Genomic DNA, 13,536 nt, shown 5'->3' on the forward strand with positions numbered 1-13,536 from the left:
AAAGACTTGACAGCGATGTAGAAAATGAGTTCCTGAAGTTTTTTTTAAAGACAAAGCAGATCAGAGGTGTGAGGCAATCTGGGGACATGCCATCACTGTTAATAACCTTAGAAGGGATCTCCCAGCCAGGCCCTCAGGTGGAGAATTGCTCACAAATGTGTAGGGCTGCTCCAAATCCCTCGGCCCCACAACGGGCATGGAATAATAGAATCATAGAATCATAGAATGGTTTGGGTTGGAAGGGACCTTTAAGATCTTCCAGTTCCAACCCCCTGCTATAGGCAGGGATGCCTCATTCTAGACCAGGTTGCTCACAGCCCCATCCAGCCTGGCCTTGAGTGCTTCCAGGGAGGCAGAATCCACAACCTCACTGGAAACACATGCCTGTCATTTACTGCAGCAGGAAAAGAGCCCTCGTTTGGAGTCAGACTAATCTCAGAGCAAGACAGCTGAGGCAGGAAAAGCCATTTAAGTAATGTAGCATTTAAAAGGCCCGGGCTGACCTTCATTTCTGTCTATCTGCTTCCTCGCAGCGCTGCTTCTGAAGTGCTGTGCAACATAAATAGCATCTGCCCTGGGATTTTTAGCCTGAGCTTAGCAGAAATCACTCTGGAGGCTGCAGTGCACCTAACCTTTCTCTGTGATTAGTCGCTGAAGTTTTGCAGTTCTTTTGCCATTTGGTGCATGTGTTACACTTCCATTTATCCAGACAGGCCTGGCGAGGTGGCTGATGAGGAGTGGCATAGGGCAGTCTGCTCAGCAAAGCTCTGCTGCTGGCAAAGTGGAAAGCATGGAAAGAGGGAGGCTAAGAACTGAGAGGCAGCTTTAGCACACACTTTCCTTCAGTGTCCAAACGTCTTCTCAGAAAGAGTGGTAATGTACTGGCACAGGCTGCCCAGGGAGGTGGGGGAGTCACCGTCCCTGGAGGTGTTCAAGAACCGTGGAGATGTGGCACTGAGGGACATGGTGAGTGGGCATGGTGGGGGTAGGTTGGAGTTGGACTGGATGATCTTAGAGATCTTCCCCAGCCTTAATGATTCTATGATTCTACGATCCACAATGCATGGCACGAGGGAGCTTATCGTGACTCCTCAACATGGCACCTCTTGCTCATGACAGCAGGAGCTCATCTCCAGCAGTGGGTTGTCTCATGAACCCCACCTGCCTTGGTGCAGTTTGGTGGTCCCAAAAGCCATATTCAGCCCTGCAAGGTCTCAGCATCCAGAAAGAGAAGCACATAGCCATGACTGCAAACTTCTACACACAGATCAACCCAAAGTGTTGCAGTTTGCACTTCTCTTCAGCTCATCACCTCTCACCTGAGGGAAATTGCAGTGCCATCCATTTTCTGAATGACACAGCTGCTGCCTGCATGATGCTCTTCCCAAAGGCTGCAAAAAGTGCTGCTGTAGCAGGGCAGATGGGAGGACCACACCACTAGCAGAGGGAGCTGTGGTGGGCCAGATGGGACCACCACATGGATTACAAGGTCCTGGAGCAGATACAGGAGCGGGGACGGGCTTGCAGCAGCACGGGCTGCTGAAATATCAAACTCTAACTGAAAGTAGAGAATGAAACAGAAGTGAGACACACAAATGGCCTTATTATCTTTAACAACCTTACTTGCTTAAAAGCAAGTGGTTGCTTTGTCCCTGTGTTGCTTGAGGACCTTGGAGGGGCTGGCAGGCAGCTGTGGTGCCTTCTTCATAGAATCATCGATAGAATCAGTAAGGTTGGAAAAGACCACTAAGATCATCTAGTCCAACCCATCCCCACTGTGCCCACTGACCATGTCCCTCAGTGCCACGTCTCCACGGTTCTTAACACCTCCTAATCTCAGGCTCTGGAGAGCAAGACATTGTTTCTCAGTAGGGTTACCAGGTATACCAGGAAGCGGGATCCTCCCACTACTCTCCTCCTGAAAAGTTGGTTTTTATGATCTTGAAAGTCTTTTCCAATCTAAATGATTCTATAATTCTATGATTCTGTGTTAGCAATTTGCAAAGTCTTGCTTGAGGTTTCCCTTACAGTTCCTGCCTGGACATAACACAGTATATGGACTCTCCATCAGTCCGTAGGCACTCTTGTTTGGTACCACACACAAGAACTGCTGCCCGAGCCTTGGGTTTTCATTCTGGGTAGCATGGACAGATGAAGGATGGGCAGTGGGAACAGCAGCATCCTCAGGCTGCAAAACACAGTATGACCCCTGGACAAGGTGTGACCATTCAGCACTCCAGGTCTGGGGTTGGTTTTTACCCTGGGGTTAGAAGGGTGTATGTACCAAAGAAGGGATTTTCCAACCTGGAACATTTCAGGAATTTGGTCTTCAGGGACACACAGAAACCCTCACCCATCACTGAGGGTTTCTGTCATTTCCAGATGAGATAAAGAAACACCGAGGAGCAGGAAAGCACTTCTGTTTTACAAAAAAAAAAAAAAAAAAAAGGGAATGGGGGCCCAGCTTCTTCCTCCTGTCAAGAGCAGCTGAAGAAAGTTATCATCCAGGGGTGAAGAAACCACCAAAGAGTGTTTCCATTTCCCTCTCTCCATAGATGGAAGATCACAGCCCTCTCTAGAAAGTCCTGGAGCAACACAAGCCTTATCCAAAATCAACCATCCTGAAAGGGAGCTTGGTGTCAACGTCCAAGTCCAAGATTTGCAGTCCTTAAATAAATGGAACACGAAATGAGTACAGAGAGCAGACAGGCAGTACTCACCATTTCCAGCACATTTCCAGGAAGCAGTATTCCCTCCCCAAAATTGAGGAGGAATCCAAAGAAGACATCAGGAAAATGTTAATAAAGTTTTTTTTGCGTGATTTTTTTCTGGTGTCAAATGCCATCCCGTCTGCCCATCTGGGGTATTAATAATGCACATAGTGCTAAAGGTTGCTTTGCTCAGAATAAGCCACAGGAACTTATAGAGTTCATTAGACTCACATATTTCCTCTCCTCCCATTTAAATAAAGAGAAGGGACGCCGTGCCGTTTCCTTTCACACAAAACTGTTGGGCTTTGGCAAGGTTCTTACATTGTTTAATTAGCCCACTCAAATTTCACCGCATCGGGAATATTCTAGTGACAATAATGTCCCGCTCCTGCTGAGTATCAGAAGGTGGAAAATAAAAAGCTCTGTCATGCAAGCACGGCCTCAGCAACATGCCTAAGGTAGTCGGAAAATACCATTCAGTCACATTATTCTTCCCGTGAATTTGGGGAAATGAAATCAAACCGGTTTTTGCCTCTCTCTAAAACCTGCTGCCGCCTCCCCCTCGTGAAAAGCAGTCCACATTTCAGCCTTATCACTGTCAATGCAGTATCCCATAAACCCTCGCAAACATATCTTGCAATCACAAAAAAAAAAAAAACAACAACCAAAAGACAACACACAGAAAAGTAAAATATGATAAGCAGCCAGTAAGCATGATGCAGAGTGTAATGTAAAATATCCCTCTACCATGCATCGAACAGAGTAGACGCATTACTCACTGATTGATATATTATCCTCCCCTGCCAACGCATCTGGGCACATCACAAAGTGGAAAACAGTACATTAATCTCTGTCAGAGGGAAATCAATGGGAATCAGGCACCTAATTCCCTTAGCTACTTTGGGAAGTCCCGCCCATCTCCACTTACCATAAATCACATTTAGGAGGAACCCTTCCCTTGCCTGCATGTAAGCTGTAACCCCGCTCTGCTCCCGCTGCAGCAAGGACCCTCATGGCTTCGTGCTCTCTGATAATCCCCAAGCAGGGGAAACTAAAATGGAAGTGACACCTCAAAATAAATATGGAATGGAGAGTCAACCATTAATTTTGCAGTCAGGTACCGGCTGGCTGAGTTATTCTGCTCCTCAAAGCATTGTGGCTTCTGCACGCGGTAGAAGCATTTGTCAAAATCACATTTGTTATTTGGTTGGTACCAGTTCAACAATTTAGATACATATCTATGAGCAATCACTTTCTCATTCCTGGCTTACGATGCTCTGGGTTGGTTCTGCATAGGAAAAGCTGATTAATTACAGGAATGGGAGGATAACATCAGATGGGCTGAGTGAGGAGGACAGCTGGTACCTGGTGCATGTGGTGGAGTTGGGTTCACAGTGCCGTAGAACTTTCCCACTGCCACAAGCTGCTACAGTTCACTTCCCAGACCACGTAAGAACAGAGCAGCCACTCTGGATTGAAGCAGGATGCACCTTGGCTGTGCCTACAGAAGCCCTGCTAGATGTGTTCAAGCTGTCATCCATCCACCAGCGAAGGGCTGGCGTGTTTACAGCCCTGCTGTGCTTGTTGCCTAGGGAAAGAAGACATCAGCTTCCAGTGTCTACTGCCGAGCAGCACCATCCCGGTGCTAAAAGCAAACACATTTTCCTTTTTGTTCCCTAGGTTTTTTTTGTTACGTTTTGTTTTTTTTTTTTTTCCTTTGATCTTCAGGAGCCGTTCATTCATGTTAAATTGTATAGAAATAATTCTCTTTTCACAGCGCCGCCAAAGACCCTTTCTGTCACGCCATCCCACCTCTGGCTTCATGCCTATTCATTGCCTCCTTCAGAAACCAGCAGGAGGACAGGCAGGCACTGCTCCTGCGGAGACAGAGCTCAGCCAGGAGCAGGGAGCAGCACACAGCCCCAGAAACACCGAGTGCATCAACACAGAATGGTGTGTCCTTGGTTCAGGTTGGATGCTAGGAAGAATTCCTTCTCCAAAAGAGTGGTCAGGCGCTGGAATGGGCTGCCCAGGGAGGTGGTGGAGTCACTGTCTGGTGGTGTTCAAGAAACGTTTAGATGTTGTAATGGGGGACATGGTTTAGTGGGAAATATTGGTGGTAGGTGAACAGTTGGACTGGATGATCTTGGAGGTCTTCCAGCCTTGGTGATTCTTTGACTCACTCTCCAACATTGCCAAAGGAGCAGGGGTAGGTGCCAGCATCAAGGCAGCAGAGTGGCCTTCCCCAGTGTCACCAGGAAACTTCTTTGTTCAGAGCTTCTGCGATCAAAAACACAGATTCAGATGGGCCCAAGAAATTCACAAATCTGTGACAAATTGGTTAAAGCAAAAGGGATCCCAAAGGGATGCTGGCAGGGGGAAGTCTGTTTGTTATTTCTTAACAAAAAACATATTTTAACTTTTCTTCTTGAAGCAGTATTTCGAAAGTTTACATACAGCCCCTCAGTGTAAATGTTAGAGCATGTGTAACTTTGTGGGGGAGGGAAATAAATAAAATACAGTTTATCTGAAGTGTAATGAGATATCTGGATTTAGACCAAGCAAAATGTTTAGAGCCGCGTTTCCCTTCAGCATCCCGGCTCAGCTGGCAGACCCAGGCTCTCAGGCAGAGACGGGGTGCTTCCCACAAAGCCACCTTCTAACAGCGAGGGAACCAGCCCCAGTCAGCCTGCAAGAGCTGCAAAGGAGCTGAAAAAATATACGAGAACGTGAACCCCCTCACATCAGGGGCTGTTCATCCATCTGACAGGCTGCGTCCCACACAGTTAAAACAAATCTCCCATATTGGCAAGGCTTTCCTCGCGACGCGCACACATCAAGTGCTCAGAGCATTTCACTTTATTGCAAAGTGCCTGTTTCCCAGCAGCTGCTCTGAAGCCTCTCTCTGATCTTGCTATTTTTGCATCTATCAAGTCTTCAGTCTCCCGCTACTCCAGCAGCACAGCGTATGGGCACGGTTCGCCCTTTGGCTGTCAGCACAACAGCTCACCCTTTGTCTTTGTCGGCATCCCGGAATGTGGATGCACCTGGCTACAAAAGGAAGTTTTTATTTTAAGGAAAATAAAGAAAAGAAAATCGGCCAGGTTATTTTTAAGGATACTTTTGCTCAATCCCTGCATTGGTGGGTCTATTCACCAGGTGATCGGTGTGATGCTGCAAGATGAAGTGTGTTAGGAACTGGGAAAAGAGCTTGCAGGGGAAACGCCAGGAACTATAAACGTGCAAGGCCAAAAAACCCAAGGTGAGATTTCAGCTGCTGACAACCAGCTTCAGTGCGAGCAGCAGCCAGCAGGCGAGGGGAAGGAACTGGTTCCCCCATGGACAACCACCTCCTGGGAGCTGTGCACCAGGATCCTTTGTCTCCCACAGGGCTGCCATGGGTCATAGAATCACTGGATCATCTAGGTTGGAAACAACCTTCAAGATCATCAAGTCCAACCATAACCTGACCTACTGCATCCCACTGCTACACCACATCCCTTAGTGCCACATTGCGGTTGGACTTGATTATCTTGAAGATCCTTTCCAACCTGAGCAATTCTATGATTCTATGATCCACACATCTCTTAAATGCCTTCAGGGATTGGGATTCCACCACTCCCTGGGCAGCCCATTCCAGTGTTGAGCCAGGCCCTGTGGAGCGAAGAAACCTGCACCCTTCACCTCATTTGAAAACTAGGTTTGATTAAATTGAATGCTAAGAGTGAGCATGCAAATCAGCACAATCCTATTCCTCCCCTCACCGGCTCCATCTTCCTGCAACATTTTTCTATTCAGTTTAACTGACTCCTCCACTGGCCTCACACCTCTTCATCTCCAGCCAGGCCAGGTGTGGTACCACCAGTGCTTGAACCCACTGGAGAGACTGCCAGCAGTTGGCCTGGAGGTGGGATGGAGGTGGGTGCTGCCTGTCAGGGTGCAGGCAGGGCTCGGAAACAGACATAAGCACACTAATTTTATGCTGCTGCCAGAAGCAATCAGCAGCAGGACGGTCAGCAGTGCTGGCAAGTACTCAGTTGGTCATTATGTTTCAGACTCATCCTCTGGGATGAAGGCAGCAACCTTTATCTCTCTCTCTCGAATAAACAGAACATAAAACCGGGAGAGACTTCACAGAACACCGACAAACCTTCCAGTTTTCAGCCTAGATTAGTTCATGGTTAATTTATTCTTATTTATTCTTATGCAACCTTGTTTTCATTGCTTTTCCCTTCCCTGGTGTTTGCCCCTTTGAAGTATTTATAGATTGAACTCAGATCCCCTCTTTGCCTTTGCTGGGTGAGGCAAGCCACACTCTCAGGAGTCTCTCAGAAGAGAAATGCTCTATTTTCCTACCAATCTCCTAGCATTTCCATCCATACTATTGGATTGACCATGACACGAGGTTGGTTGTAGTTGCCTGCAAGCTCTCACTCGAGAGGATTTTCGCCAAACAAGCAAGGGCAGGTGATATCCCAAACACACCCTTGCAGGCAGGGCCATGGCCAAACCTGAATTGCTGAGCCCCACGCTAGGGACAGCCTCACGCAACCAACTCTCTCCCACTAGGGCCATGCCTCATGGTGACCTCTCTCACTTCGCACCCTATGGGCCAGACATCCTTCCTTCACTGGGACCAGAGTGCGTGGCTGGGCCCCTTCCCTCAGCCTCAGCTGAGGGTTGGCACAAAGCACCCAGATCGTTTATTTTCCATTGCTGCTCTGCTCACACCCCACCAGCTCCGCCCCTGCGTGTTTCATCTTTTCTCTCTGTCAGGAGCACTTACGGAAATTTCACGGAGAAGAAAATCCGCAGTGATCAGCCGTGTTTGTCTGGGAAACAGCGAGCGGCAGAAACGGTCTAAATACTTTCAGGCCTCTGGCAGTTCACAGAGCAATACCCCAGGCAAAGAAAAAGATATCTTGATTAGAATAATTATAATTGTCTTTTCCTTCATTCTTTCTACAGAAATTCCAGGCTAAATTATCATCTAATTTCAGAGAGCTCCATGACCGAGATTATCTATGAGTCATTTGTAATTATGTGCCAGATTGTATTAAAGCATGAAAATACAAAGGTTTCTCATCAAATACTAAGAGGGGGGGAGGTGAGAATCAAATTACATTGGAGCAAGATAACAGTTTCAGCCACTTTCTGATTCATAGTGTCCAGCAAATGCAAAGAAAAAAGGAGAAAAATCTCATTTTAATAACTGTAGAATCGTGAAAACTGAGAAATTACAGGAAATTCCAGTTTAAGGCTGACATACCTTCCTCTTCCCATGCTGCTCCAAAAGCAGTGTCAGGCACTTTCTGACTCTCCCATTCTGGCTCAGTGCTAATTCCCATGGGAATTTTTACCGTAGCTTCGCCCTGGCTCTGGGTTTAGCATCAAGTGGGTGAAAGGTGCCACTGAAAAACAGCCCAAGGCCCTCCTGGCCCAGCTGGGAGCAGCACACAGCCCTCGGTATGGCTGCAAGGTGGATTTTGAACAACCATAGGGAAGCAAAGGAAGACAGAGGTTTGTTGTGTTCAGGATGTGGTTTAGCTCAGCTCACAGGAACCTCACATTTCGTTGATGGAGCCCCAATTAAACATGCACATGTACCAGGACGTGACACAACTTCAGCAATAAAACCGCAGTGTGGGAAATGCCAGAGAAACAAGCTAGCAGCAGCACTTAATGTGCAGGGCAAGTAGGCCAGCTGCAATTTATTCTGCATATGCTTCAGACATCTCAAACTGTCTTCATTTCACACAGTTTTTGTGATGCCTGTCGCACAAGCACATTTAAAACACCAGATTTTCTCTTGGCAAATGATTTCTTTCAGGATGGGCCTCCGTAGAAATACCTGCTCTTGGACAGAGCGAATGGCACAACATGCCAAGAGTCTTTATTACCAAAGAACAGTCAAGAAACAAATAGAGGACTATAGGGATGGTGACAAAATGACAAATGTCGCCCATTTGTTACTTAATATTAGCATCGCTAATATACTTGCTGCTGCAAGTACACCTACACACTCTATATGCAGAGAAAGAGCAAGGCTTTCCTTAATGACCTGTGTAATGCATGTAGCTGCATGGCTTTTCCAAATCTGAAAAATGGTTCTTGAGATTAGATCAGCTAGATCTAGAACTAACAGAAGGGTGATGGTCTCCAGCAGTGCAGAGAGCTGATGCTGAAGCTCGGCCAGGTGTAGCATGGTCAGCAGACCAAAGGACAGCAAAGCTTGAGAAGGTAGCTAGGCACTTGCTCTTAGTAGGCATTTTTTACTGCTTTTATCAGGCTTGATTCATCTTTCATTACGTTTGGGGACAGTCAATCCTATGCCTGTGCTAATGAATCACCGCACGCTCCCACGGGGCCAAGACCCTACACGGCCACAACAAATGTCTGGAGGAAGCAGGTCTGGATGTCAGCAACTGCTCCCGTGAAGACCTACAGCCAAGAACTTGTATACTTAGAAGGAAATAACCCCTCCTTTCATGGAGTGGGTGTTTATTCCAGATGTGAGTATATTCACCAAGAGCCAGCTCATGCCTCTGAAGAATGTGGTGTTGGCTGCTCACGAAAGAAACAGGCTGGGAAGAACCACCAAGGCCTTGAGATTTTGGGTTGTTTCTTGGTTTTGTGGGGTTTTTCTGACAATCATACTACTACTTTCAGCATGACCGCCTTATATTTCATAAAATTCAACAATGGTGGGAGAAGAAAGCCAGAACTATGCAGGATATTCCACATGATAGTCAAGAAGGGGCTGGCATTCTGCTGCCCCGCCTTTAAGCTTCCCCAAAACATCTCTTGACCACGGCAATGGACAGAGGCAAGTATCTGAGAAACGTAATATTTCTCCTGAACTGCATCATGTTAATCACATTTCACTCTCCCTTTGCACCTCTGTAAATCACAGAGTAACTGGGGAACACAATGATGTTACACTGATGCAAAACCACTCTCAGGAGGGAACCAGTCAGCATAAATCAATCCCTTCTATTTCCTTGTACATAATCTGGTGCCAAGCCCTGCCAAATCAAGGAGAAAACATTCCCAAGAATTTTCCAAAGGCAACAGTCTGTCTAAGCACAAATTTATACATCTGCCATTAAAGTTTTCTTTATCTCATTAAAATGACTTGCAAAACCATCTGCTAGCTAATAAAAGACTTTTTAAAGCTTTAATATGGTATTTTATAATGAAATATACCACGGGGAAAACAGGACATGTACTTAGACAGAACAGCAACAATCTGCAGTTCTTTCACGGAAAGCCAATGGTGTTCACTCCCGTGACTAATTAAAGAGACTGAAGACTTCAGCCCTTTGAACATTTCTTGTACAAATATCGTAATTCCTAAATACATACACATTTTTATTCCGACTACTCCCAGACACTGCAGCGTTGCTGATATCACACTGTTTTCAAGTTAAAAAAAAAAGGCAGATTTCCCTTTCATGTCTGACTTCGTTCCATTTTGTTAGCATTTTATGCGTCCAATACTTACTACATATCTGAGGGATTCCAGTGGGTAGTTTCGCTTCTCCTAGAGAGATTTCTTGCCATCAGATGGGATGACCACAAGAGACTTACACCCAGCCACAAGGGTGGCTCAGAGGCACCAGATTCTTTGAGAAGAAACGAGGACTTCAGGTGACAGCTTACCACAGCAGGTCTCTGCTGTATTTCCTGCTTGCTCCTCCACCTCTGGTGTGGGACATCCCCAGCTCTGTCACCTGCAGCAAACAATGCTTTCACACTCCAAGTCTCACCACAGTTCTCCATCTGTGCTATTTTTCCCCCCTCTTTCTTGTACCATTTGAGATCGCTGCTCTTCAGTAGTGATTACTCACTCCTGCTGAGCACAGAGGACTCTGCTCTGAAAGAAAGCTGCAAATCCCAGCAAGGCACAGCTTACAGAAATGAAGGGAATAACGTGAAAAAAAAGGCAAAGCCACCTGTGCCTCCAACCAACTCAAGATCTATTCAAGAAGTAAACAGTAGCTAAGCTTGGCTGGAAAAGCAAGCTTGAAATGATGCTGGCAGAGCCACAGCCTTCCTTCCAAACCTTGCCTATGTCCTGCAGTAGCTCTGTATTTATTCTGCTCACTTCCAATCTTTACTTGAGGCTGAACACAGCCCTGGGGACCCAACCTACCTCTCTGCACAGTCGTATCAGTACACTGGCATCTCCCCACTCAAATCTGCAGCAGATGGGGACACATATGATCTCCAAACAGATGTATCCATCAAGCACAATCATCTGAGATGGGGCCGCTCCACACCACTATTATACCCACAAGCAGCAACAGGTCTGAGCTGGGCTCCTTTACAAGGGTTGGCAATGCCCCTATGGTCAGAGATTCTGTTTCACTGGCTAGAAGAGATAGGAAGATTTATACTTGCATGAATATCAAGCACACCAGCTAACAGTGTTTTAGATGGTATTTTATTAATGCAGTGCAGCCAGCTCCTCTGAACCAACCTAAAATATACAAGGAAGATCAAAAAGATGAAAGATCCTTCATCTTACCACGGGCAGTGAAATCCACTCAGACTCTTTCTCTTGGTGCTGGATAGTCAGGAAAGAAAATACAGTGATTCACATCACACTGCCTTGCTGCTGGAGACCTCGGAGCTTACGGTAGGTGCTTCTGATTTAATGCAGCATGCAGCCGTACCAAACCATTTCCCAGTGGCCCTGTGTAAGAGTTAGCTTGGAAACAGTGAGTGGAGTTTTGAAACCATTTGCTTTAGCTGTATTTTACCCCATGTCAACCCATGAATCTTATTTGAATTGTGCTGGTGTGTTTGTATAGGCTCTCCTTTGGCGAGCTCTCAGTGAACAGGGAGGAATCAAAGCAGATACAAGGATCTCGCCTGTTTCCCAGACACAACGCTGCTCTGAAGAATCATTATTCAATTACAGATATGCGTTGGAGTAGTCTATTACCACCTAGAGAGGGAAAGTTTTGACAGCTGCAGCCATTGCCACAGAGAGCTGAAGAGGAATGCATTATGTGCTGCACGCTACAGCTGTATCACCACTGAAGTTCCCTTTTCTCATTTATTTTAACATCACCAGAACAGGTAACTCCATTCTGCTGGTTAATGAGGAAAGGCAGACTGATGGGCTTGACAAACAGAGTAAGAATTGGCTTTGGGCAACATACTGCATATCAGAAGTCATTACTTACCCCGGAGCACTTTTCTCCCTTCCTCTCCTGCTGTTAGCACCCTTGGGACTGTCATTAATAGCACGAATCCTCAGCTGATGTAAAGCAGCAAAGCTCTTATTGCCTGATGTGAAGTCACAGGAACCAATTTACAGTGACTGTGCACATCTATCACGGATATTTCCGTGCACCCCTGTTTTTATTCATCTTTTGCATTTTTGGGAACTTAAGACCCCTCACTACCAACAGACATCTGCTTAGGGCAGGGCTCACACCCTTCACACAGGACTTTTGCTTAAGATGTCTGCTCCAACATCCTTATCTGCAGAAGGGTATATAACCAAGACCAGGAGCAGCACTTCTGACAGAAAGGCAGAAAGAGGAGACTGCATCAGAGCAGAGGACAGGAGCTGAAGACCTGCTGGCTCCACCACCCAGGATGCAACTTTTGTACCTTTTAGTCTCCCTGTACAAATAGATTTTACCATTCTCACACAAGAGCACTGAAGAAAAAATGACTTGATGAGAGTGGTGTTGGTGCCATTTCTTTTGATTGCTTTGTTCAAATTCCTCTAATTTGCTGTATTTTTCTGGTTTTGAAGAATTGAGAAACCTCACTAGGAGCACTAAGAGCAATAAGAAAGCATCCTTCCTGCAATTTTACAATGGAGACAGATAATAAAATGCCTGCCGTCCCGGTGTCTAGTGCAATGCCGCTTACTGCCAGCCCATACACCAACAAACACAAGATTCAGACAAGAAGTCATTAAATCCTGTGCTCCACGTCACATGGCAGGATGGGATTTTCATTTTGCATTTTTATGAAACGTATCTGCCTCCCTCATTTCCATGAAAATGCACAACAGTCCCAAAAGAATAAAACAATTAAGATGAAGAAACTCATCACGTAAATTTGTTAGACTGCAAGTATTCCTCCAGCCTCATTTCTCAGTGTTTTACCCCTCTCACTAAACAAACACCATTCACCAAGACCACAGTCAGGCACCAAAGCTGGCAAAACATTACGGAATAACATCCTACAACGCTTCTTCCATGAGTGACTGGAGTAGGAAATTGCAGCGCCTCTTCTGTTACAATATGTGAACCCAAAAACAAGGATGTTATGATCTGCCGGTGACAAATGAAGCTAACATAAATCTTTGCAATATTTCAGCTTTGTTAACATTCTTTAATTTTCAGACCCTTAAAGGAGGCGTATTTGATGAAGGCAGTTGGGAGGACAGAATGGTTTTGGCTATGAAAGCCTGATGTGGTAGGGAAGACAAAAAATTACACGACAAAGCTAATAAACTGGACAGCTTGGGGGAGGCAGTAAATACGAGTCTGAGGCAAAGAGTACTTCATTACAATTTAGATATTATGATAGAGAGAGCACCAATGATGGACGTCACTGGAGAAATTCCCAACCACCATTGGAAAGGGTTGGAACAGCTGAAAAGAAACTACAAATAAAAACATCCTGATGTCAAAGAGAGCAAGACTGTACCTAGAGGAGATTAAGGGAACCCAGTGAAACACTGGAATGAGGCATGTTCAACATTGTATCACAGAATCATAAAGGCTGGAAAAGACCCCTGGATCATCTAGTCCAACCATGGACCCATCTCACCATGCCCACTCACTGCATCACA

This window comes from Numida meleagris, chromosome 6, assembly GCF_002078875.1.
Source record: "Numida meleagris isolate 19003 breed g44 Domestic line chromosome 6, NumMel1.0, whole genome shotgun sequence".
In the NCBI taxonomy this organism is placed as follows: domain Eukaryota; kingdom Metazoa; phylum Chordata; class Aves; order Galliformes; family Numididae; genus Numida; species Numida meleagris.